Source organism: Macrobrachium nipponense, chromosome 11 (genome assembly GCF_015104395.2).
Source record: "Macrobrachium nipponense isolate FS-2020 chromosome 11, ASM1510439v2, whole genome shotgun sequence".
Classification (NCBI taxonomy): domain Eukaryota; kingdom Metazoa; phylum Arthropoda; class Malacostraca; order Decapoda; family Palaemonidae; genus Macrobrachium; species Macrobrachium nipponense.
In genome coordinates this window covers 96,350,832-96,377,331 of record NC_061087.1, presented here as the reverse complement: position 1 = coordinate 96,377,331, position 26,500 = coordinate 96,350,832, and the positions used below count along the sequence as shown (strand labels likewise).

Below are 26,500 nucleotides of genomic sequence, written 5' to 3'. Positions count from 1 at the left end.
CCAATCAGGAGCGTCGTAAGGAACTGGCCTAGACATCAGATGCGCGGGTGATGTGGATCTACTATGGTAGTGGCCGAAAGGACGATGCGAAGAGCCTTGAAAGTCATGCCTACAGTGCGCCACCGACGGCGACATAGTCTTCACTACCCTCCTACGGGGGAAGAAGAAACGGAAAATAAATTCGGGGGAGAAAAGCTCACGGCACGAGTGTTCATTTCTAAAAATGTTGTATCAACCACCTTTGAATAATTAACTTTCTTTTAATACAATTTATTATATGACCAATATAATTATTCTTCGTGTTAAATTGAAACGATAGCTTGAGTGTCTTTTAGTAAAATTATCGGATCATCATTGAGATATCAATTTAATTTTTTTTTCTTTTGTGGGGAGGGGTATTGATGGCATTTATTATTCTGACGCACGTTGTGTTGTATTACTCTGTACACGTACCGTTTCGTATTGCCTGCTAACTCCTGCTGTAATTGGCCAGGAGTTTAATATAACAAAAGGCGAATACCTTCATGCGATTTGAGACGAAGACAATTTTTAAAGAAACCTGCAAAAAACAAGAATGATCATCCCTCCATGTTATTTACGGGAACGTGTGACTGCTTCTAATGTACATGTTTAGCAAAATTTTAATACACCGTGTTCAGGAATTCTCGTAGATCTTGCGTGCCAGAAAGCATTATTCTCGTTTTTTTTTAATTTAAAGTCTGTTGCACTTGCGTCTTCATTGTTTATTTAGAAATAAAACTGTTCCCACCGTCGCAGTTTTATATTAAATTTTGCCGTCGTGTTAATGTTTCCACTTTTGAAATTTTAAGTAAATGAAACAGCGGCCTTTCTATTTTGGTAATCATAGTATATATATATCATATATATATAATATATATATATATATATATATATATATAGATATATATATATTATATATAATTTCATTACCTCCCTTCCTTTATTTGGTTTTTCGGGTGTTCCGTCTTCAAAACCGAACGAATCACGAAGTGTGTGAAGTGTGGACACTTACCATTATTGCTAAGTTCTTGGTATCTTCTCATCACCCACTTAAAACAAGTAGTCTGGTGCTTTGAATCCACATCTAAGGACATTCTATAGGATTCACTTTAAAGGGAATGAATGAATATATTAAAAGGGCGTGTTTGTGTCATAAAAAGATTGTGGCCTCAATAACGAGCAAGATAGTTTTGGTTACACTTTTTCTGTCCGCCCTCAGATCTAAAAAAAACTTCAGAGGCTAGAGGGCTGCAAATTGGTATGACGATCAACCGCCCTCCAAGCATCAAACATAGCAAATTGCAACCCTCTAGCGTCTGTAGTTTTTATTTTATTTAAGGTTAAAGTTAGCCATGGATCGTGCATCTGGCATCGCTTTCTGGAGGCGTCATACGCACCCTCACACTACCGCATCTGGGAATCAAATGAAGTGGTATCTTTCATAGCTGATGGTTTTATACAGCAGAAAACTCGATTGGGCGTATTTCTTGTTGTCTTTGTTCATAATGAAATTGAACAGAACCAGAAACAGCGCATTAGGCGTAGTTCTATGCTTAACACAGTGCAGCCTTATGCACCTGTGGGAACCAATTGCTTGGATTAGAGGCAACCTCTGTGTAGACGTTGGTCTGCCTGTGGCAACTCTAATTGCAACCTACCAGACACGTCACATTACTGTACCACTTTATCGTCACCTCCACCGTTACGTAACAATATATATATATATATATATATATATATATATATATATATATATATATTATATATATATATGTGTGTGTGTTGGTTGGTCAAGTGTGTGTACGTGTAGGTATTTGACCGTGCCATATGGTAAACGGGTCTATATGCATGTATTGTTTATTATTATTATTATTTTATTATTATTATTATTATTATTATTATTATTATTATTATTATTACGCTAAGTAAGCTTCCACAAATTATAATATCCATATTTAACAAAGAAAAAGCTAAGGTAAATATAAAAAAACAAAAGTAAAATAAAACAGATATACACAAATATGTATATGCAAGCAAATCTAAGGCAATGAACACGCACCTAATTCGCAGACTTGCCTTGGCCCACCAGGAGTATTCTATAAAAGCAAAAAAGAAAGGAAAAAAGAAAAAGCAGCGACCCCAATCACTAGGTGACTATTAGCTCTGGTCGGCATTTTTTTTGTTTTGTTTTTGTTTAGGCAGCCGTCTTTTACTCGTTTTTGGGAGATTTTTTTTTATGAATAAATAAATGAGTGACTCTGAGTGAATATTATGGTCATCTTATAATTCTGGAGAACAAACAATTAGACTAAGTAAATAGCGCTATATCGAACCGTTTTCTTCTTTGCCATTTTGTTTAACAAAATGTTCTATCCTAATCACAAACATCTTTCAAGGAAGGAACAAGTTCAGTAGAATAAATATATTAAAAATCGAATAAAACCTAAACAATACAATGTTGCCTTTTACCCTAGGGACGCTGAGTACGGCCCTGAAGCTTTGACCGAACGGAATTAAGTCTCCAATAAACTTGAAGTTCATTGCTCGTAACTGTCATTGTAACAATGAGGAAGAGAGTTAATTGATACGTAGAGACAATGAGAAATAAGACTACCCTTCCATTTTGTGGCCACTTAATCACTTCATGAATTAGCAAGGGTACTAATGACCTCCGTAGCAACTGGAATAGAAGTAGGCCTAACAGATCCTTAACGTCGGAGGGAGATTTCAAACTGAAGCTAACAGCCGGCACCACCTAGAACACCTCTAACCTCAAACTCTTTGAATGATTAACCGATATTTTAATGATTAACCAATATTTTCCTATAATGGGGACAAAGGGAAGCTTGCACGTGTGACAAGTTATGATCACGCAAACATGACACCAGGCTCGTGAAAGAAAGCAGAAAACGTGATCGGTTTAAACTGATTTTGACCTTTTGATATAGCGATGTCTTCCAGCCAAACCTTCAATAAAGGATAATTATCGTCTACAGCAAATTGCCACCTAACGTTTGATGTAGAGCCAACCATAGTAAATTCGTGCTGATTTTGACGTAGCGTTAAGTGAATGCAGCATACTTCTACGAAAGCTGCAAGACCAGTTGTTATAACTGTTATAAGTCTAGTCTAATCAGATACGGCTGTCATTGAGTCTATTTTACAGTTATTAAAGCCGTAGGATGAAGCTAGGATTAAAAGTATGTCGCAAATTCGCGCTAAGATTTTGACGTAGCGATAACTGAATGCGGCATACTTCTACGAAATCAGCAAGACCAGTTGTTATAACTGTTATAAGTCTAGCCTAACCTGATACAGCCGTCATTGAGTCTATTTTACAGTTGTTAAAGCCATAGGGTAAAGCTAAAATTAAAAGTATGTCGCAATTAAGGTTGTGTCGTATGAGACAAAAGTAATACACCAGTTCACAGTTTTGCAAGCGTGCACCACGAACCAATACGCATCCATTTTATAAGTGACTCATCGTAGACAAGAATCACACAAACACACACACACACGCACACACGCACACGCACACAGATAAAACAAAAACGGGAAAGAAAAACGAGGGAAATTAACATGACTCATGAAATTGCCACTACTTTCTTATTTATACGATATTTCTCTTTCGTGTCAAGTCGGTGCCGTGGACGTCAATAGCGTGATCTTGGAACAAACTTTTGTTGTGCCAACAGCGCCTTTGAAGCAAAACCAAAGGACGGACGCCTGTCCTTCCCTTTGCCCGGGCGAGTCAGAATGTTCGCAAGGTTTTTTAAAGGCAACTGCTTTGCCCACGCAAAGATGAAAAATTAAAAAAAAAAAGTTTCCTTTCTGCTTCTGTCTTACTTTCTGTGTGTGTGTGTGTGTGTGAGAGAGGAGAGAGAGAGAGAGAGAGAGAGAGAGAGAGAGAGAGAGAGAGAGAGAAGAAGAAGGAGAATTACATACTTCCAGTGATCAGTCTCCCACACAAAACGTTCTCATCCATAATATGGTAATGTTTCTCCTTTACTTTTTCCTTTCCTCCTAGACCGTGCCTATGGTAAGATAATCGCCTATATCATGCTGTTACAGCCTTTTACCGTTGACTTTCATAACGATTTAAAAAAAAAAACTGATTGTGTAAACTACAATATTTTTAGGTTTTATTTTTACAAACGGACGATTAGACATATTTTCTTTACCCAGACTTTAAAATTTTGATGTTATAGGCAGAGAAACATCAAGAAATTAGTTGTACCGGTTTAGAAAAAGAGATCAACACTGATTTCGAGAAAAAAACAGCCGCGGGGCCAAGGACAAAAGTAATAATAATAATAACACGTCAGTCCCAAAGAAGAAAGAAAGAAAATATTTATGTTTAATCGCTCTGACCATTATAAAAAGAAAGAAAGAGGAAAATAGATCAATGAAAGACTTAACATGATAGATCATCAACGAATGGGCCAAACTACCTTTTTCCAAGTCTGGCAGGAACTCTGATCTTATCTTTATAGAATCGGTTGTAAAGCTAACCTTCATTTCAAGATTCTGTGGTAAAGTTCACCTTCATTTCTAGATTCAGTGGTAAAGCTCACTTTCATATCTTCAAGGCTCAGTTGTGAAGCTCGCCTTCATTTCTAGATTCAGTGGTAAATCTTAGCTTCGTTACTAGACTTACTGGCACCTTTAGACTCGGGTGGTAAAGCTTACCTGCATTTCTAGACTGTGGTAAAGTTCACCTTCATTTCTAGATTCAGGGGTTAAGCTCACCTTGATTTCAAGACTTAGTGGTAAAGCTCACCTTCATTACTAGACACAGCAGCAGTAAAGCTCACCTTCATTTCTAGGCACAGTAGTAAAGCTCACCTTCATTTCTAGGCACAGTAGTAAAGCTCACCTTCATTTCTAGGCACAGTAGTAAAGCTCACCTTCATTTCTAGGCACAGTAGTAAAGCTCACCTTCATTTCTAGGCACAGCAGCAAAGCTCACCATTTATAGACGCAGTGGTCAAGCTCACCTTTATTTCTAGACTATGTGGAACAGCGGTTAGCTTTGATTCCCGAGTCTGAGGTTCGATATCCAGCTGCCCCACACCCCCCCCCCCCCCCCCAACAACCGCTAACCTCACGGCTTGCAGCTCACAGAGTCAACCCAAGGCCTATGCAAGACCTCCAGCCAAATGGTACTGGCGCTTATCTGGGCATCAAGAGGCGGTGGAAAAAGAGGGTAGGCCTGTTCTCTGGTATGAGACTAACTTTGACAAAGTACCTTAAATAAAGACGTTTTAATGAACATTCTCTTCGCTCACTCGGGGAGTAAGCCTACAAAGTATTTTGCTGTTGTTGTTATTTGTTCTTTTTGTTGTTGTTCTTACTGTTGTTGTTCTTGTTGAAGGGATAGGAAAGCCCTATGGAGGAGCCTAAAAAGGTCTGAAAAAGGTGTTTCGCGGTGAGTTAAAGATACAGAGATTTTAGGATAGGATATTTTATTATTTATCTATTAGAATGAAAATGGAAAAACTAAATAATATACACGTTAAACAGTACAGAACCATTATATTGCTAATAATATATAGCGTATTTATTTTAATTTTTGTTGGTGAAACTACCCTCTACTTGATGGTAGATTTTGGCACATGCCTCGAGTAAGCTGAAGGTCGGATCACGCCTTGTTGGCTTATAGCCTTCTTTGATTTAAGAAGCAAGTCTTAATCATTCCTTTCAGCTTTTTTTTCAGTTTTATTCGAGCCTTGAATACAAATAGAGCGTTAGGTTGCAAATCCCATTGAATTTTCCTCTTAAGACAAATGTTAGGCCTATGAGAATCCTAACGTAACGTAAGGAGAATAGAAACAATGATTTAGTGCTATTTTCTGATGCAGAACCTAAACTCCCGTAGAAATAAGTAAATGGTAATGATATTCACAAGCATTTTTACAGCGTACTTGACAAACTATTATACAGTGTATTACAGTTATTCTGTATTATCAAATTCTCGAGTACAATATTAAGCACAGCGATTTACTCTTCTCCAATATTTTAACTTTTCCTTTCCTTACGAAATTGTTAAGTAATTTATATAAAATAAACCAGGAACGCTCGAATGTTGCTTGCTCTGCTAGGAGCGTTTGAAGATTTTTCAATATTTGCTGAACCACTAGACTTATCGAAGACTCTTTCTCTCTCTTTTTGCTCGGAAGCTTCAAAGTACTTCAGCTTTCCGCTGACCTATTAAATCTCTCTCTCTCTCTCTCTGTTCGCCAACTCATTAAATTTATTAAAAAGAGCGGTGTGTACGTGCCCGTGTTTGTGTGTGTGTGCGCGCGCGCTCGCTCGTTGGCAAGTTGCCAGGTACTATATTGTTAGCCGAGTCATTAAATCTTTTATAATACTCTCTCTCTCTCTCTCTCTCTCTCTCTCTCTCTCTCTCTCTCTCTCTCTTTGTATGCAGATCTTGAAGGGTTTCTGCGTTGCCTGGTTCGTCGACCCTACTGAGGTATTATCTGGTTGTCCGACTTCATTATTATATATTAATCCTTTACTTGCGTTGCATTTTGAGGGTTGTGTAAACCATTTATTGGTTATTAAGTAGAAAACTTGCCTATATCAAACCTTTAATGTAAAATCTTGGGTAAAATTATGAGTGATTATTATACTTATGCAAAAAGCGTTTATAGAATTCTAACGTAAAGCACTATAAAAAAATAGCGGACCATAATCTAGAAAAAAGTAACACCGAAATTGATTTATATTTAATGGATTTTATTTTGTAAAAGAAAAAAAAAATTCCCTTGTATTCACGTATGGGCGTCACTAATATTTTAAAAATTCATGGCAATTACCATTCGCCATATATAGTGATGAGGTGCCCACACAAGGTAACCAAGCAATCCTGCTGGGGAAGGTAAGTTGGGCGCGTGCCATAAGTGGCAATGCTCGACGGAGCCGTATGAAATTTGGAGTATATCAATGCCGGGTCTACAGATTTTTGAGTTCACATTATACAAGGTGTCCATAAAGTCCCAGTACCATTACAAGAAATAAACACTTGTAATGGTTGGTAGTGGGACTTTATGGAAACCCTATATATATATATATAATATATATATATATATATATATATATATATATATATATAATAATTTTAGTATTTCCGAAATAAAAAAATTTTTTTGGCTATCCTCGTAAATAATTTAGTTAACACACATCCTGGAAATATTGATAGCGCGTCCCACCCACCCACCCCCCCACCCCCAACCCCTTGCACATAATAGAAACTTGGCTATTCATAAAGTGCATATATTTTCAGAACTCCCAAATTATGGAGATTGAAGGTAATCCATAAGCCTCGCGTGAATTCCGAGCGAACTTTTTCCTCTCAGATAGATATTTGTCAATACCAGATTCGATTCAAGGTATTGTTAGCTTAGTAAGGAAGACGATTTTCACCTGTCCAGTATTATTATTATTATTATTATTATTATTATTATTATTATTAATTAACACACACCATTTTATTCCAAATTTAAAGCAAATAATAATAATAATAATAATAATAATAATAATAATAATAATAATAATAATAATAATTGTAATTATAATAATTGTTATTGTTATTATTATTATTATTATTATTATTACTATTAGTATTATTATTGTTTAACATGCTCCATTTCTTCTAAATATAAAACAAAGTATTATTATATTATTATTATTATTATTATTATCATTATTATTATTATTATTATTATTATTATTATTATTATTATTATTATTATAAACGCTCCATGTCTTGAAAATATAAAACAAATTATTATTAATATTATTGTTAAGAAGCAGGTAAGCCTTTCCGCTATACCAAACATTCGTAAAGCCATGAGCCTGATTTATGCAGCTTTGAAGAATAATAATGTCACGTTATAAATCTTCATTTTACTCACATTCAGCCCACTTAGTGGTGCCTCCTCCTCCTCCCAGCCCACCAGTCACAAAGTCGAGCCGACTACCAAACGCATCACACGAGGCTTCGGGTCTGGTCACGGAACTGACTCCGCCCGGCAGACAGACAGACAGTCAGACAAATGTCCCACTTATCTTCCAGAAATCACCAAACGAAGAAATATGGGATCTGGGACAGGACATTTACTACGGTGGAAGGTCGAACAATAGAAGCGCCCCCCAAAAAACCACTCTCCTCATCTGGGGGTCCATAGAAAACCGTAAAGGAAAAGGTTATGTTCTTTCACTATTCATCAGCCTCGCGACGAACTACTCTACTAGACCGATGCACGAGCCGAGCGGTTCTGGGCTTGTGGCTGGCTATCGGGGACGAGCCGCTGTTTTATAAATGTCCTTTTCAGACGATAAGGGTTGCCAATCAACGTTTGTTATTTGCAACTCTCGGCTTTATGGTCGATATCGCTGCTATTTCCGGTCCAGCCGTTTATAGCTCAATGTATTTCTTTTGTTTTTTTCTTTTTTTCTGATATTTTAAGCTTAGCAAGTCGATCTAGCGTGACATTTTAGAACTCGAGGGATGGATCAATGCACGTCTTAATTGCTTCCGATTATAAAGAGCTTCGGATGAGTGGAGTGCACGTGCCCGGCAGGATTTTAATTGACTTGAACTATTGAATTATTCATTTAGGAGAATAGCGGTTCGAATAAACCAGTGCAAATCTGGTAATAGTAAGAACAAGGTCTTTGAAATCAATGCACACTCGCAGACTTATTGTAGTAATTTAATCTTATGGTCATATTTTCAGTCACTTTTGAATGAGTAGATTATACTCACAATCAGTTTTTTTTATCATTTAATTTCTGTTTCAGCTAGGTTAAACATTAGAGCATATTTCAATCGATAAAGTTTTTAAATGTAGGGTTATACATTCAACAAGGTTTCAGGCATTCTAACATCAACGTCACGTTGTTTTCAGTAACACGCAAAGGCTGAACTTGGAATGGTCCTTTTATTTACTTGAAAACGAAAAACCTGCAGTTATAAAACCACTTCGATAAACCTTCAAACTTACGCGTGAGTGACGTGGGTGATTTTGATCTATGAAATCCAAATGGCTAAATCAGTATAGCAACCTGTATCGGTTGCTTAGTGGTGCTTTAAGTGGCACTTACTTCGCGTTGTGTTCATTAATATGCGCCACTGAAACCATGATGTGTCTATTGTAGACCATCGACCTGTGTGGGTGACCCACACAGTTGTATTTGCAGAACTACAAGAGCAGCTTGAAACATGTAGTCTCAAACGGCACAGTATACTGGAACCTGTCATTTCATTACTGTTATCATTATTAAACAAGTTGTGATCATTATCAAGGAAAAATTAAATCTCACAAAGTTTTACCAATGTTACATAAGAATAGGTCTTAAGTTGAAAATTGCAATTACAGCTGGCAGAGAGCTTTTCCATTTTCCTCCAGAATTGTCTGTCTTCTAACGTGGGACAGAAATAAAACGATATATAAACAAATAAATGCAGGAATAAGTAAATATAAACAACAGTCAAAATGTCGATGCCAAAGGGAATGATAAAGTGAGTCATGAAATGCGTAATTAGCTGAACAAGGTGGAAGGAAAAACATGCAATAAAGAATCTTAATTGCTAATCAGATTACCAAACTTCTATTAACATGTTAAAAGTACCACTCTTTAACTGACTAAGTCTGTTACCATTGAATAGTTTAGAACAAATAATAGCTATCTATGCTCAGTAATGTACGTATGTATACATATTCAGCTAAACGAAGTCAGTGAATATGAACAGAGCCGTTACAGAGAGGAGATGTTGCCGGCATGACAAAGGAGCTAATAGAACTTGTGATTCTGAATAGCTCTCAAGAAAGCCCTCAGGTGAAAAATACTGAAGCTCGGGGACCCATTAAGAATAACAAGCGGTCCGGTCCGTTGAAAGCAGCTAGAAAGCCAGTTGCTGGAGAGTCGCCAACTAGTAGGACGAGATGTTAAAAAAATGGGAAGTAGAGGGGCGTGAATGGATAAAAAGAAAAAGAGAAGCAACTCGAGGGGATAATAGGATGGGCGTTAAGACTTGGAGTTTGGGGACGGGGATCAGATTTTGGATGTGATTGTAAATTATCTCCGTTTACTTATCTCTCCGTTTTTCGAGACGGTAAAGAATGAAAGGAAGTAAAAGGGAGTGATTGGATAAATATACATATAAAAGGGTATCTTGATAAGGAGAGCGTTAGACCGAGTTTGGACGACTCTGTGCGGGAATTGTGGGCGGGATTGGATTTGAACGTGACTTAATTGTTTCCATTTTCTTATCTCTCGATTTCTGATAACTTCCAAGACTGATTCAACTTGTGCAAGAATAGGAAAATCATCAATGCGTTAATAAGACGATTAAATTAAAGTGTGAAATCATCCCCACTGCAGCGAACCGCTTCTGAAGTAGCTAGACATAGGACTCTAAAAGCACTAAACCTATGAAGCGGTTCTCTTCAGAGAGGTAAACCACAGCGAACCGTTTCAGTAGTAGTTCGATATAGTACTATAAAAGCATTAAATCTATGAAGCGGTTGGCTTCAGAGGGGCGAACCACTTCAGAAGTACCCAGACATGGGACTATAAAAGCATTAAACATTATGAATTTCTCTACGCGTTAAACGAGACATTATATGACAGAAACATGTTACTACCGAGGAACAAGCAAAAACATTTGGAACCTTGAATGAATAATATATATGTTTCTTGGCAGAGAGCTGACTGAGGGAGACACAGCTGACGAGGAGAACTGCTAACGAGCTTTTCATAGGCCTAATGAGCTACACTTATTTTTATATTTTATTCTGGTCTCATTATGACACAGAACCTGGCCTCTCCGTAAGATGATACCCTCATTTAGTTAATGAATTACTGTTAGAAAAAATACAACAAATGCTGTTGTTTTATCCATAGTAATATTTCGTTTGTATTTTTTTTCAGAATTTGTGATATTTGTATTTGGAAATGTTTTTAATTCTTATGGAATAATGGTAACAACAATGAAAAAAATTGTAACGAAAATAGTTAAAATGTCGAATAAGAAAATAAATTAGGTCAACAAAAACTTTTGATAAGCAACCGATGAGTATACTCGCATACTCCCCACTCTCTCTCTCTCTCTCTCTCTCTCTCTCTCTCTCTCTCTCTCTCTCTCTCTCTCTATATATATATATATATATATATATATATAATATATATATATATATATATATATACATATATAGATATGTATGTGTGTGTGTGCATAGTATATGACTCGTGGCCCCACCAGATATCCAGGCAATTTCTGGGACCGTTATGTAAACCAAATTTATGGTGCTTTTCTCTTTCTTCCATCTTACTTCCCAACCTCTCTTAACAATTGTTTCATAGTGCAACTGCGAGGTTTTCCTCCTGTTACACCTTTCAAACGATTTTACTGTTAATTTCCGTTTCAGCGCTGAATGACCTCATAGGTTTCAGTGCTTGGATTTTGGCTTAAATTCTGGTTGTCAATAATAGTGTTGGGTCAAAGGCGAAGGTGTTGTTGAAGAAAGCTAACAACCTCACGCTTTGTGTTCTTACTGTCTATATCGGTGAAAATGGCACGTAAAATAATAATAATAATAATAATAATAATAATAATAATAATAATAATAATAATAATAATAAACTGTCCGTGTATGGGAACCAACTAATGAGAGGCCTTATCGAAATCATGACACATTTTTCCCCTTTTTTTTGACACATAATCAACGCGAATAGGTCTAGGGTTGACAAATTGCGTGTCAGCTGTGACAACCTGGGTTCGATAAATCGGGCGAGGGGACTTGGATATCTTAAACAAATTCAGTCATGGAAATTCTGAGCCTGTGTTATCTTTACATTTCCGATTTATTGAAGACGAAATGGCGGGAAAGTGGTTTTTTTAAAAGTTCCCATTTTCTGATCAAGATATAAACTAGAATGAAGTTTTCCATTGAAGATGCGTTAAAACTGAAAACTGAATTCCCTTGGGGAAGGAAAGTTAGACATCGATTTGTTAGAAATGGACCAAAGAACGGGAAAACATTCATTTTAAGCAAGTATCTTGATACGTAACGCTGCTTTCTCCCTCCAGGAAAAGTTTGCTAAAGACGTTGCTGTAGACTGGCTGAAAACGTCATTGGAATCAACTTTCCTAGAATCCGTACCGGCAAATTTTCGTGGTTCACAATCAAAGGTTCAAGAGATAATTTTTTATCGATATCCAGAGCAAAATTGATAAAATATGTAGACCTATGCAGAATCAGTTTCTATCTTCGGGTGACGAGTCAACCGTTCGAATGAGAAGTTTAGTGCTAGGCCTATAGTTAGAGTGAATTAGGCTATGTAGACTATGATTCTTAAACTACTTACCGTGTGGTGGGTCATCCATTTACGATTGCTGTTTGATCGAAGACGATCTTAACGCAGTTAATAACAAAAACAATATATTACTGTCAATGATATTCATCAAACACGTCTAGAATAAAACAACATTTATCTCATAAGTTAGTAAAAACTTCCAGAATTTATGCCATAAATCTATCATATAATAACAGAATTTATATAAAAAAAAACATCTGAATTCATATGATGAGTCCAGAAAAAAAAACTCAGTTCACCAAAATTTTCCTGAAAGTCAAAGGAAATTTGGGAATTTACCTAAAAAATCAAGGGAAATAACATGATTTATCTGATAATCAGGGAAAAATACCAGATTTAGCTTTATGATTAAAAGAGAAGGTGCTAGAATTAATCTAAAGTATGCGGCTACTACGTAGTACTATTTCTCACATATGTAAAATTCCTAAAACATATTATCGCATATTCCCCGTAGGGGGTTAGTGCCATCAGTACACCTTACGGGGCACACTGTAGGCATTACTAAAGGTTCTCTAGAGCGTCCTTTGGACCCCGATTTACAATCCCTTTCATTCGTTTTACTGTACCTCCTTTCATATGGTCTTTCTTCCATTTTGCTGTCCATCCTCTCCTAACAATTATTTCATAGTGCAACCGCTTTGAGGTTTTCCTCCTGTTACAACTTTCAAACCTACCTACTCTCAATTTCCTTGCCAGCGCTGAATGACCTTATAAGTCCCAGTGCTTTGCCTTTGGTCTAAACTCTATATTCTATCAAAGCTTATTTTTAAATAAGCAATTTATCGATGGTCTATGAACAGAAATGCTATTATCTATCGTAAAAACTTTAAGGGAAAAAAAGGCAGAATTCACCAATAGCCTGAGGCCTATACTCTGTCTTCCATCAAAGCTTATTTAAAAAAAAACAATTTATCGATGGCCTATGAACAAAAATACCATTACAAATGCTATTATCTATCTTAAAAACTTTAAGGAAAAAAAAAAAAAAAAAACCAGCAGAATTCACACGGCAGTCCAAACCAAAACGCACCAGCTGAGCCGGGGAGAAAATATACCTAGACTCATCCCAATTGATCGGAGGATCGAAGCTAAAAGGGCGTAAGCCGTCATTTCCCAGCTTGAACCGTTGGCCAGTTATTGGTGTCACTTCGAGTCATTGCGGGAACCTGGGTTAAAAGCGTTGCAGCCTCGGCTTCACTTATCTGTTATTGGATTATGTTCTAGATATTATTGTTCTCTTCCGAGGCTGCATCACTTATCTTTTATTGGATTATGTTATAGATATTATTGTCCTCTTCCGCGATAAAATCGTTGTTTCTATTGATTTATGTTTGGTTTGTCGATTCACGCGTTATTCGCCCTTGTCAAGGAAGAGAAAGTGTGAGGTGAGAGAGAGATGTTCAACTATATAAATACTCTGTTTTTTTTCATCTGTCCATCCGCCTGTGGTGTTTTTGTATGGTAACACTGCATCTCGGGCTTTAGATAGTTACATTCAGCTTACATTCAACGATTATAATAATATCTTATTTCGAATATTAATGGTGTAATTCGCATACAGTAAATTATTAAAACACTTTTCAGTTGCAAATGTACACCCAGATATCCTTTTATTTACCTAAAACTTACACATAGCGTAACTATCTAAAGCCCGGGACGCAGTGTTGCCATACAAAAACACCACAGGCGGATGGACAGATGAAAAAAACAGAGTATAGATAGCTTAATTTTTCATTATATATATATATATATATATATATATATATATATACACACGTAAGCGTTAATATATATATATATTATGCATATGTGTGTGTTATGATAAATGTATATATAGATATATATATACATATATATATATATATATATATATATATATATATACATATATATATATATATATATATATATATATATATATATATATATATAAACTGTTTAAAGTAAGACTCCCAAGATAACCTGCCGTAATTTGAGTTAATAAGAGTGGCATTAAATCGTAAAATATGAGAAAATTAATTAGTACTATTATTATTATTATTATTATTTTTAATATTATACGAAATATCCACCTATTCACGCGAAAGAAGGCAGTAAGGGTAAAATGGTTGCTTAAACTTCTAAAATGTGACTATAAAACCCGAAGACAGCCAGAGGGACCCGAAGGCTCGGAGAGCAGATTCCTGTAACAGGAAATCCTAAATCCCACGAGCAAGAAGGGCGCCAATGTTAAACTCGAAATATCTGTCGTTATCCGGATGGACAAAAAACGAAATTAAGCTGTTCTCAGCGGAAATGGAAGGAATGGATATTCAATTATAGTCCGTAGGTACATTTTCGTAAACTTTTTATTCTATTTAAGATGTTTTGGCTCTCTTTCCGTAGTGGTGTAGAGCCGTCAGTGCACCTCACGCGGTGCGCTTTAGACGTTACTGAAGGTTCTCTGCAGCGTACCTCCGGCCCCTAGCTGCAACCCATGCTATTCCTTTTACTGCACCACCGCTTATATTCTCTGCTATTTCCTAACCATTTTTTTCATACTGTGAGGTTTTCCTCTTGTTATAACTTTCAAACATTTTTACGCTCAGTTGCCCTTTCAGCGCTGAATAAACTCTTCGATCCCAGCGCTTGGCCTTTGGCCTAAATTTTATATAACAGTCCTTTGTTTAAGGATACTGTTTATTTTGAGAATTTGTTTACTTTCAACGCTGATGATTGATAAAATACTAGATCGATGTATAGAAACAGAAGAAAATCAGCTACGATGCTGTTTGTTTATATAATCTGTTTATTTTCTCGCTACTAATAAAAACATAAAAACAAGAAAATCCGCTCACGCCCTTTTCCTCGTCTGACCTCGCAAAGTGAAAAGCATTTATTTTGTCAAACGGGCCTCCAATTCTGCGGGATTAACCTCTCCATTAAGTTAATGGGGCAGCTATAGCTGGGTTGCTGTTGAACGCTTTCTATCTAACAGTGCTGTGATTACGCCATTCATTTCGGCTGTTCGTCGCTGCTTGCCTCCCTCCTCCTCTCATGATATAGCCAAAGTTTGGAATTCTCTTCCTGCTTCCGTGTTTCTTGTATGTATATATATATAGATATATATATATATATATATGTATGTATGTAGTAGTATGTATGTATGTAGTATGTTGTATGTATATATATATATATATATATATATATATATTATGCATTAAGGTACAAATGTCCTTTAACATCCAATTCGCTCTACCTCGGAATTAATATATTTCCATATTTGTTAACCGAATTGGATATTAAAGGACATTTGTAGCTTAATGCATGTATATAAATATATGCATGACGGTGATGTGATAAAAATTCATATATGTAATATTCCTTTATATATTTTATTATTATTAAATATATATATTCTATATATATATATATATATATATATATATATATATATATATATATATATATTACCTACACAAGTATATGCATTTATATTTTATAAATATTTATGTATATATACATATAAATATATATATATATATATATGTGTGTGTGTGTGTGTGTAAGATATGATAATGCATATATATTCATAAATATACATGTATGTATGTGTCAAAACACGTGCTCATGGGATGAAGGTGTTAGCCCCACACCCTATCCCGTTATACTCAATCTACCTATTTCTCTTTCTTATTTATTTATCGATTGATTCATTTAATTACCTATTTAATTATTGATTTTGAGCTTTCTTAAAGTTCTGATTTAAAGAAGGGAGACAGGAATATAACAATTCCCTAAGTGGGTCAGACGTTCTAAAAATAGCTACTCAGCGCTTCGATTCTTTTGAAAGATTTTGAATAATGAATGATCACCAATGATCACATACAGGCGAGAAGATCATGCATCCTGAATAATGAATGATCACCATCAATCACTTAGTACAGGTGAGAGATCACGCAGGTGATAATGCCAGCGCTCCTGCGCGCACGCAAGTAGGAAACGTATTGGCGGCAGGTAGTGACGGGTAATTAGTGACACGTAATTACCCACACAAGTATTGGATGCTTCAAATTGGAGGAAGAGATGATTGGCTAATCGATTGGGCTAATTTACAATCAGAGATTTCCTGTGCTTTGAGGATTGTAAGAGGTTGCGACGCCAGTTTGTGTACATCTGTCAGTCATTGTTTTTTTGTTTTGGACAGAAATGATTGGCTAATTGATTGGGTTAATTTACAATCATAGATTTCCAGTACGTTAAGGATTGTAAGAGGCTGCGACGCCAGTTTGTGTAGATCTGTCAGTCATTAGTTTTTTTCTATGTGGCAGGTCCATCAAGAAAAAAAAGCCGGTAGAATATCTTTGACTTTTAATTTAGATTTTATCAAGATTTCTATCAGACAGAGGAGTGTGTCGTTAAAGTGTTATTGTCTAAGGCGCTAATTATTTGGGATAATTTGACTAGAAAGATAGGAAGAATATTTCTGAGTTATAGTTTTGATAAACAAAGAGAATATTTTTAAAATTTTTAGTTTGATAAAAAATGTGGAATATTTTTTAGTTTTAGTTTTTTATAAAGAATGGAGAATATTGTTTAGTTTTAGTTTTGATAAACAAGGGAAAATACTTTTTAGTTTTAGTTGATAAAAATGTAGAATATTATTGAATTATAGTTTTGACAAACAAGGAGAATATTTTTTATTTCTATCTTGATAAAAATATGGAATATTTTCTAGCTTTAGTTCTATAAACACGGGAAAATATTTTGTTTATTTTTATTTTGATAAAAAATGTAGAATGTTTTTTAGTTTTAGTTTTTGGTAAAGAATGGAGGATATATTTGAGCTTTAGTTTTGATAAAAAAGAATATTCTTGAGTTTTAGTTTTGATAAAAAAAGGGGAAATATTTCCGAGTCTTACTTTTATTTTATCGAGGTCTTATCAACCATCGGATTGTCCCGTTAATATTCTATGACCTTAAAGGCATCAAGTATTAGAGAATACTGATCTGATAATATTTTTTTATTCTAGATTTAAAGTACCGGTGTTGCAGCGTAAAGTACTAGGAAGAAATAAAGGAAGATTTATATTTAATTTACCCTGTTTCTCGTAAGAATTCCCGTAGCTATGATTTCCAATAGTTCCTCTGATTGTTTGAACGTAATTAGGGGTTATGTAAGCGTATGTGTGCGTGCACGAAAGGTATTTTATTAGGCAGAAAAAGGCCCATAAAATAGCGTTCATTGTAAATCAATGGCCACTAGCACTATAGTATTGCAATCACCCATAGTTGCTACTGGATCATTAATTCGCTTTTTTTTATGATACTCGTTACCCATAATTCCCCTCGAAGTAGAAGGAACCATACCCTAATCATATATATATATATATATATATAATATATATATATAACATTAAAAATATATATATATATAATATATATATAATATATACATATACATAAAATATATATATATATAGTATATATATATATACATATTATATATATATACATATATATTTTTTATATATATATATATACAATGTTATGTTTATAAAATATGTATATACATTATATATATGTGTATATATATATATATATATATATATATATATATATATATATATATATATATATATATATTACATAAAGTGGATTATAGATTACGTAACATTCGAAGTCCCCCCAAGAATAGCAATGGCAGAATGAAATAAGGATCTACTACCTAAACGTCCCCCCTCCCACCTCCCGAACCCCTTAAGAAAATAAAATACTGGGGGGAAAAAAGATCGTAAAGTAAATAATGGAATAGACCAATATTCCAAATAACCCTCCTTTTTTTTATTTAGTTTTCATGACGTCAGTCGTTTCAGAGGTCAAAAGGTCATGCATGTCGAGAAGGCTGGTAGCGAGTTAATCCAGAAATGGGCGGAGAAAAATATGATCTCTCTCTCTCTCTCTCTCTCTCATCTCTTCTCCTCTCTTCTCTCTCCCTTCTCTCTCTCTCCCAGAAACATGATAGCAGTAATCTTCTCGCTCTCTCTCTCTCCAGAAACGGTCTTAATCTCTCTCTCTCTCTCTCTTTCTCTCCAGAAACGGATGAGAGCAGTATAATCTCTCTCTCTCTCTCTCTCTCTCTCTCTCTCTCTCTCTCTCTTCCTAGAAACGGATGGAGGATAATATGATTTCTCTCTCTCTCTCCAGAAACGGATGGAGAGCAGTATAATCTCTCTCTCTCTCTCTCTCTCTCTCTCTCTCTCCTCTCTCTCTCTCCAGAAACAAGTGGAGAAAAATGACTCTCTATTTCTCTCCAGAAACGGGTGGACAAAAATATTTCTCTCTCTCTCTCTCTCTCTCTCTCTCTCTCTCTCTCTCTCTCTCTCTCTCTCTCTCTCTCTCTCTCTCTCTCTAGAAGCGGGTTGAGATTATTCCGTCATTTAATGGAAGAAAATAATCGATGGATAATTTTGGGCTTTTATGACGAAAATGGCTACTGTTGTATAATCGAGTTGGTATTCATATTTGTTAGATTCTATGGCCGCCGATATTTTCATCTTGATTAGACTTTAACAACCTTTTCGAGGAAACGTATCGAAGTCTTTTACGCTGTTGTTCTTGAAGCTTCTTTTTGTATCTAGAGGAACTGGCGATATACTGTTAAGTTGACAAAGTTTGCCGTTTGTGGGTTTTATCACTTTTTTTTCTCGCAATCCAATTTAAATTTTTTTTATATATATCTCAAAGTTCATAAGTGTTAACGGAGTTACATCTGCACGTTTACCCAATTTCTGCTCTCTCTCTCTCTCTCTCTCTCTCTCTCTCTCTCTCTCTCTCTCTCTCTCTGACACACACACACGCACACACATTCACTTAATTTTTTACGCTTCCATTTTCCAAAGTTGGCCCACTAAGTTTATATCTCCTAAATCTATTTTGGTGGATCTCCAAGAATTTCTAACTAGCCGGAGATGGCGTGCCAGAGTTTAACGGATAAAGATAAATTTACTAAATTTCATAGCCTTTTTTATATATACTCTAAAACTTTCGAAAACATAGATTTACTCTATTTCATAGCCTTTTTTTAATACTCTAAGGCTTTTCCAAGGTTTTCGATATATTACCAATATTCACTTTCCATTACACAATGATTTTAAATTCAGACGTTAAAAACAATAATTAAATAATAATTAAAAATGAACGGCCACATTAAGTTACCGAATAAGATATGTAGTAGCACTGATAGATATAAGTTCTGTCGGAGCAGCCATTCCAGGAGGAATGATTTCAGATCCTGGAAGAGCCTGGAACACACTCTTGTCACCTTTGCTCTCTGCGCTTCAATCAGCCTCCATCTTATCAGTAACGCATCTTTATAACTTCGAAAGTCAATTTCTCGAATGACTTTGTAGAAAGTTCTTTGAAGGAATTGTGAACACGAGAGTCAACTTCAATTCTTTAAATAAAAGGCCGACGGGATGGGGAACCCAACTTTGCCTCACCAAAGGGATTTCCTCGTTGGACGAGTGGTTTTCCCACTCGGCTACCAGTCCGGTGGTCCGAAGTTCGATTCTCGGCTCGACCAACGCGGAGTCATAGGAATTCATTTCTGGTGATAGAAATTCATTTCTCGGTATAATGTAGTTCGGATCCCATAATAAGCTGTAGGTCCCGTTGCTAGGTGACCAGTTGGTTCCTAGCCACGTAAAAATATCTAATCCTTCGGGCCAGCCCTGGGAGAACTGTTAATCAGCTCAGTGGTCTGGTAAAACTAAGATATACTTAACTTTAACTCACCAAAGGGAAGAAGGATCTAAAGTACTGTGCTTAGCCCTGAGAGAAAGAATGGACCCTTATATAAGAAAAATACCGGGAAAACTAAAGCAGGAATAAAATTCCAAAGTTGGAATGATGTTAAAATGAGTTACAAGGATTAAGATGTCTCAAAGATTTATTAGTCCATCCGAGGAGACATCGTGTGCTCACTTATCTCTAGGAGCAAGTTCCACTGTTCATTCAGTGTCCTAATGATGGTCTAGCTTTCTTTTAAACTCTTCCACACTGATGCTGTTTACAACTTCTGGTGGCAGTTTATTCCACGTGTCACACATCTTGTATATGAAGAAGTTCCCACAACGGGATGTGTTGTATCTCTTCAGTTCTATTTTCCATCCATTTTTTCTTGTCTGGTTTTCGTTTAATGTAAATAGGTTACTGTCTACTTTTGTTAAGCCTTTCAGTATTTTGAATGTTTCTATTAGTTATCCTCGCAATCGTCGTGTTTCTAAGCCATACATGTTCAGGCTCTCTACTCTCTAGGCGTCTTTGGTGAACTATAGTAGATTCACATCAGCCATGCATTTGATGTCTTGGTTAATCCCTTACGACGCTCCTGATTGGCTGTCGATAAGCCAATGACAGAGCTGGAAACACTCAGTCTTTCTCGTGAGGGATGCTTTTGAAAGACGTATCCCTCTGGAGAGGTGGAACATACATCCTGCTTATGTAAACTCTCTCGAGAGACTGAGAGTTTATAGCCCTGTGATTGGCTTATCAACAGCCAATCAGGAGCGTCGTAAGGGATTGGCCAAGACATCAGATGCACCGGTGATGTGAATCTTCTATACCCTTTTGTTTATCTCTGCAGTCTTGGTATTTTCTTGGGCGCAAAAGGCGGAGGTGATTCTTCCCAAAAGAGGAGTCTCCGTAATGTCCTTTTGAATTTATTTGGCGTCTTGTCTTCCCCGCAAATAAAAGGAAGGAAATGTGCACTTGCATATTGAATATGTAAATACAGCAAGGGAAGTCGGCTCTAATACAAACTTGTTTTCTAAGCATAAAGTAGCAAATTTACATATAAATGTGGAATCCTTTGATTTCACTGGAGTTTCAGGTGGAAAAAATGTTTGAAGACTCAAGTTCATATTCTGGCCTTTACATATAAACATATGCAAAACACCACACACATATTATACATACATACATACATACACGCACACGGACACACACACACACACATATATATATATTATATATATATATATATATATATATATTATATATATATGATGATAAAAGGACTATAAAACACTTCCTTGTGATCAGGAGCGCAGAAGGAAGTGCTCGAAATATATGGTTGCAGCGTTAAAATAGTGTTTTATGGGCCTTTTATGTTTATATTATACTGTTGTATTACAGTAAAAAGCATTCATTCATATATATATATATATATATATATATATATATATCTTAGGATGAATCTTCTCAACCCATCTCCCTCTCAATCATAGTTGCGACCCACAGCATTTGGTTAGCGACCGAGTACTACTTACTTCTTCAGCTATGTAAGCAGCTCGCATCAGAATTTCCATGCAGGGAACTGGCCCAAGCAATTCTCTCCTGTGGGATCGAACTCTGTTCTCCCGCTGGTGAGGCAAGGTCGATAGATAACGGACTGCGATACCTATATATTTATTCAGTGTTATATAACAATAATAATCATATTAGAGTTCGGTTCCCGGAAGCTATCCTTGCCCATTTTTAAATTTAAATATATGTACATTTACATAACTCTGGATTTGTTTCTCCATTTGAAGACTCGTGCTACTATGAGGATTTTTTAATTTTTTGTATAATCATATTGATAATAATAATAATTATGATAATCTTGAGGAAAAATAAGTGTCGTGAATTACTTTATATGATAGTATATATATATTATATATATAGATATATATATATATATATATATATATATATATGTTATATCATATATAGATATAATAATATATATATATATATTTAATATTATAATATAATTAAAGATATAATAATTGTATATATATTTATAAGTATAGTTGTGATATGAATATAAATTATATTACGACTATATATATATATATATATATATATATATATATATATATATATATATATACATATACATATAATAAATATACACATAAATGTATGTGTATGTATATCCATGCGTACATGTATCTAAAGTATTCAACATCTCATTCCTCAACTTTCATTAAAGCCAGGAGCATCCGTTAATAACTCAAGGGATTTTTTCCCCCAACTCGCGCATATATTAGTCCACCTTCACCGACCCCTCCCCACCGCCCCACACACCCCACCCCTACCCTAATCCCCCCAGCCCCCAACCCCCACAGGTTAATTCAGTAATGAGATTTCGCGAATGGTTCAAACGCTCCTGGAGTATGAAGGTTCACGCATGAGCTGCCGTCCTCAATATATTATTATTATTATTATTATTATTATTATTATTATTATTATTATTATTATTATTATTATTATTATTATTGTACTTAGGAAGCAGACCTTCTCTCAAGCATACTTTTAATAAAGTATTATTATTATTATTATTATTATATTTTTTTTTTTTTTTTTTTGCTCTATCACAGTCCTCCAATTCGACTGGGTGGTATTTATAGTGTGGGGTTCCGGGTTGCATCCTGCCTCCTTAGGAGTCCATCACTCTCCTTACTATGTGAGCCGTTTCTAGGATGACACTCTTCTGCATGAGTCCTGGCGCTACTTCAGCCTCTAGTTTTTCTAGATTCCTTTTCAGGGATCTTGGGATCGTGCCTAGTGCTCCTATGATTATGGGTACAATTTCCACTGGCATATCCCATATCCTTCTTATTTCTATTTTCAGATCTTGATACTTATCCATTTTTTCCCTCTCTTTCTCTTCAACTCTGGTGTCCCATGGTATTGCGACATCAATGAGTGATACTTTCTTCTTGACCTTGTCAATCAACGTCACGTCTGGTCTGTTTGCACGTATCACCCTATCCGTCCTGATACCATAGTCCCCAGAGGATCTTTGCCTGATCGTTTTCTATCACTCCCTCAGGTTGGTGCTCGTACCACTTATTACTGCAAGGTAGCTGATGTTTCTTGCACAGGCTCCAGTGGAGGGCTTTATTATTATTATTATTATTATTATTATTATTATTATTATTATTATTATTATTACTATTATTATTATTATTATTATTATTATTATTATTATTATATTTAGGAAGCAGACCTTCTCTCAAGCATACTTTTAATAAAGTATTATTATTATTATTATTATTATTATTACTATTATTATTATTATTATTATTATTATTATTATTATTATTATTAGACTATTTTTTGCTGTATGAATTATTAAATAGATTATTCTCTGATGTTTGAACTAATTCGTTACATTTCGATTTTATTGTTCTTCAAAATTATTATTATTATTATTATTATTATTATTATTATTATTATTATTATTATTATTATTATTATTACTGCGGATGATGTTAATGCCCACCCCCAACCTGTCCCTGATACCCCGTTGCCTTTGATAACACCAGCCAGGAATTCCGTTGACGACCTACAGCACGATTAATATTGGGCAGCTGCCTATACTCTGTTTTTTTCCATCTGTCCATCCGCCTGTGGTGTTTCCGTATGGTAACACTGCGTCCCGGGCTTTAGATAGTTACATTCAACAATAATAATAATATCCTATTTCGAATATTAACGGTGTACTTCGCATACAGTAAATTATTAAAACACTTTTCAGTTGCAAATGTACACCCAGATATCCTTTTATTTACCAAAAACTTACACATACCGTAACTATTTAAAGCCCGGGACGCAGCGTTACCATACAAAAACACCACAGGCGGATGGACAGATGGAATAGTATAGTAATACCAGCGTGGCAGAAAGACAAATCAAAAGCAGAATTGAAATAATTTTGTGTGAAATCAGTTCTGTGAATCCTGCCATTTTTTTTTAATAAGGATGTTGTTATTATTAGTGTTTTTGTCTTAGGATTATAGTTATTAGAAAAATTTTCATTTTTTCATTAATGGATTTCATAGTTTATTTTCTATCATATGAACAAATTCATTACAGTTATTATTATTATTATTATTATTATTATTATTATTATTATTATTATTATTATTATTATTACGGCCGTTCTTATCTTTGTTGGTTATATTATTATTATCATTGTGATTATTATTATTATTATTATTATTATTATTATTATTATTATTATTATTATTTTGTGGGCCTTCTCATCATTGTTGATTTACTTTTTTCTTATAAGTACTGTAGTATTATTGTTATTCGAAAATTGTTAAGCTTTTATGAATAAAATTTTTAATAGCTTATTTTCTAGCATATGACCGATTTCATTGCAGTTTCGCTTCTATTACTTTATATTATTGTTGTCATCAAATAATCAGTTATGATTTTACGAACGAAATATCTCGTATTTTATTTTCTATCATCGAAGTAAAGTCAGTTTTAATATTTTGTCAACCGAAAAATCTTGAAAATTATTTTATTTCTTGTCATTCAGTTGAGTAGAATAAAGATTTCTTGTTGCATTTGCAGGCACATTCCAGAAGAGAGAGAGAGAGAGAGAGAGAAGAGAGAGAGAGAGAGAGAGAGAGAGCGAGAGAGAGAGAGAGAGAGAGAGAATATACTATAAACAGATTTCACAAAAATTAGGAAATAACCTTGCAGAATTATCAAAATTTCTTATTAAAGAACTAGGAGACACACACACACACACACCGATTTCACAACAACTAGGATATTACCTTGTAAAATTATTAAAAATCTTTAAAAGAACCAGGAGAGAGAGAGAGAGAGAGATTGATTATATTATAAACTGATTTCATAACAAGTAGGAAATTACCTTGTAAAATTATCAAAATCTCTAAAAAGAACTAGGAGAGAGAGAGAGAGAGAGAGAGAGAGAGAGAGAGAGAGAGAGAGAGAGAGAGAGTATATTAAGTAAATGGACGAAGCATCCTGATATGATTCAGTCTGGTTCAATTTTCATTTTCCATAAAAGCGCAAAAGTCAAATCGGTTTACGTAGAGAATTGGAGGTATAATAAAATATTATCACACAAATACACTTTCAAAATTCAATTACGCCAAAATAAACAGTTATGAAAAATGAACTCCCAGTTTGTCTCGTCTGATTATTCTCTCTCGATATCATCTGGTCTCTGTTGAACTACTAAGGGAAGGTAAATATTTACTAATTCAGCGAATGTTGAATGTTGTTATATTGTCCCATGTCGGAATGAAAACTCTAGTAGTCAAGTTTTGTTTATTTTTTGTCTGTCTGTGGGTTGCATATGTGTATGTGTGTGCGTATGTATGTATATATAAAGTATATATATATATATATTTTATATATACATATATAGATGTGTGTATATGTCTGTGTATACATAATGTATATATATATATAATAATATATATATATATATATTATATATATATATATAAAATATAATGATATAATAATAAAATATTATATATAAAATATATATACATAATACATATATGTTTGTATATATATAAACACACACACATACACACACACACACACACACACACACACATATATATATATATATATATATGTGTGTGTGTATGTATATATGTATTTATGTATGTATGTATGTATGTATGTATATCCCTACTGCTGGTCGAGTGGGGGAGAGAACTTCAGACTAATCAGATAATTACTTTCGCCAGGTTTCATAAATAAAAATATGGTACTTGACCGAGGCAACAATGTAATTTAGGTCTCTTATATTTACCAAATCAACATTCAGACTAACACTGTCCATCAATAAAAAGATAAAAAAAGCCTCATATCAACTGAGCTCGTTCATGTCTTACACATTACTACTCTAATACTATTCTTCTTGGATTTTAATATAGTTTTACATATTTGTTCATTCATTAACTATTTTCGCTTTTGCGCTTGCACAGAACCAGTACAAAACGAGGCACGATTCAGGATCAAAAGCCCTCCACTGGAGCCTGTGCAAGAAACACCGGTTATACCTCGTAGTAATAAGTGGTACGAACACCAACCAGAAGGAGTGATGGAAAACGATCAAGCAAAGATCCTCTGGAACTATGGTATCGGAACAGATAGGGTGATACGTGCCAGTAGACCAGACGTGACGTTGATTGACAAAATCAAGAAGAAAGCATCACTCACTGATGTCGCAATACCATGGGACATCAGAGTAGAAAAAGAGAGAGAAAAGATTGATAAG

The 26,500-nt window shown here is 34.8% G+C and overlaps 1 protein-coding gene across 2 annotated transcripts in view; it reads right to left on the bottom strand.

Annotated features, from left to right (window-relative positions):
- LOC135207643 (transmembrane protein 229B-like) overlaps positions 1-26,500 on the bottom strand; it is a 50,813-nt gene that overhangs the window by 19,199 nt on the left and 5,114 nt on the right. The window contains exon 1 of one of the 2 annotated variants that reach the window (XM_064239503.1): positions 7,941-8,326. The exons of the other annotated variant lie outside the window; for it this stretch is intronic. The gene's annotated coding sequence lies outside the window, so the exon portion shown is untranslated. Of the gene's footprint in view, positions 1-7,940; positions 8,327-26,500 lie in introns of those variants that run through there. 2 annotated transcript variants of the gene reach the window in all.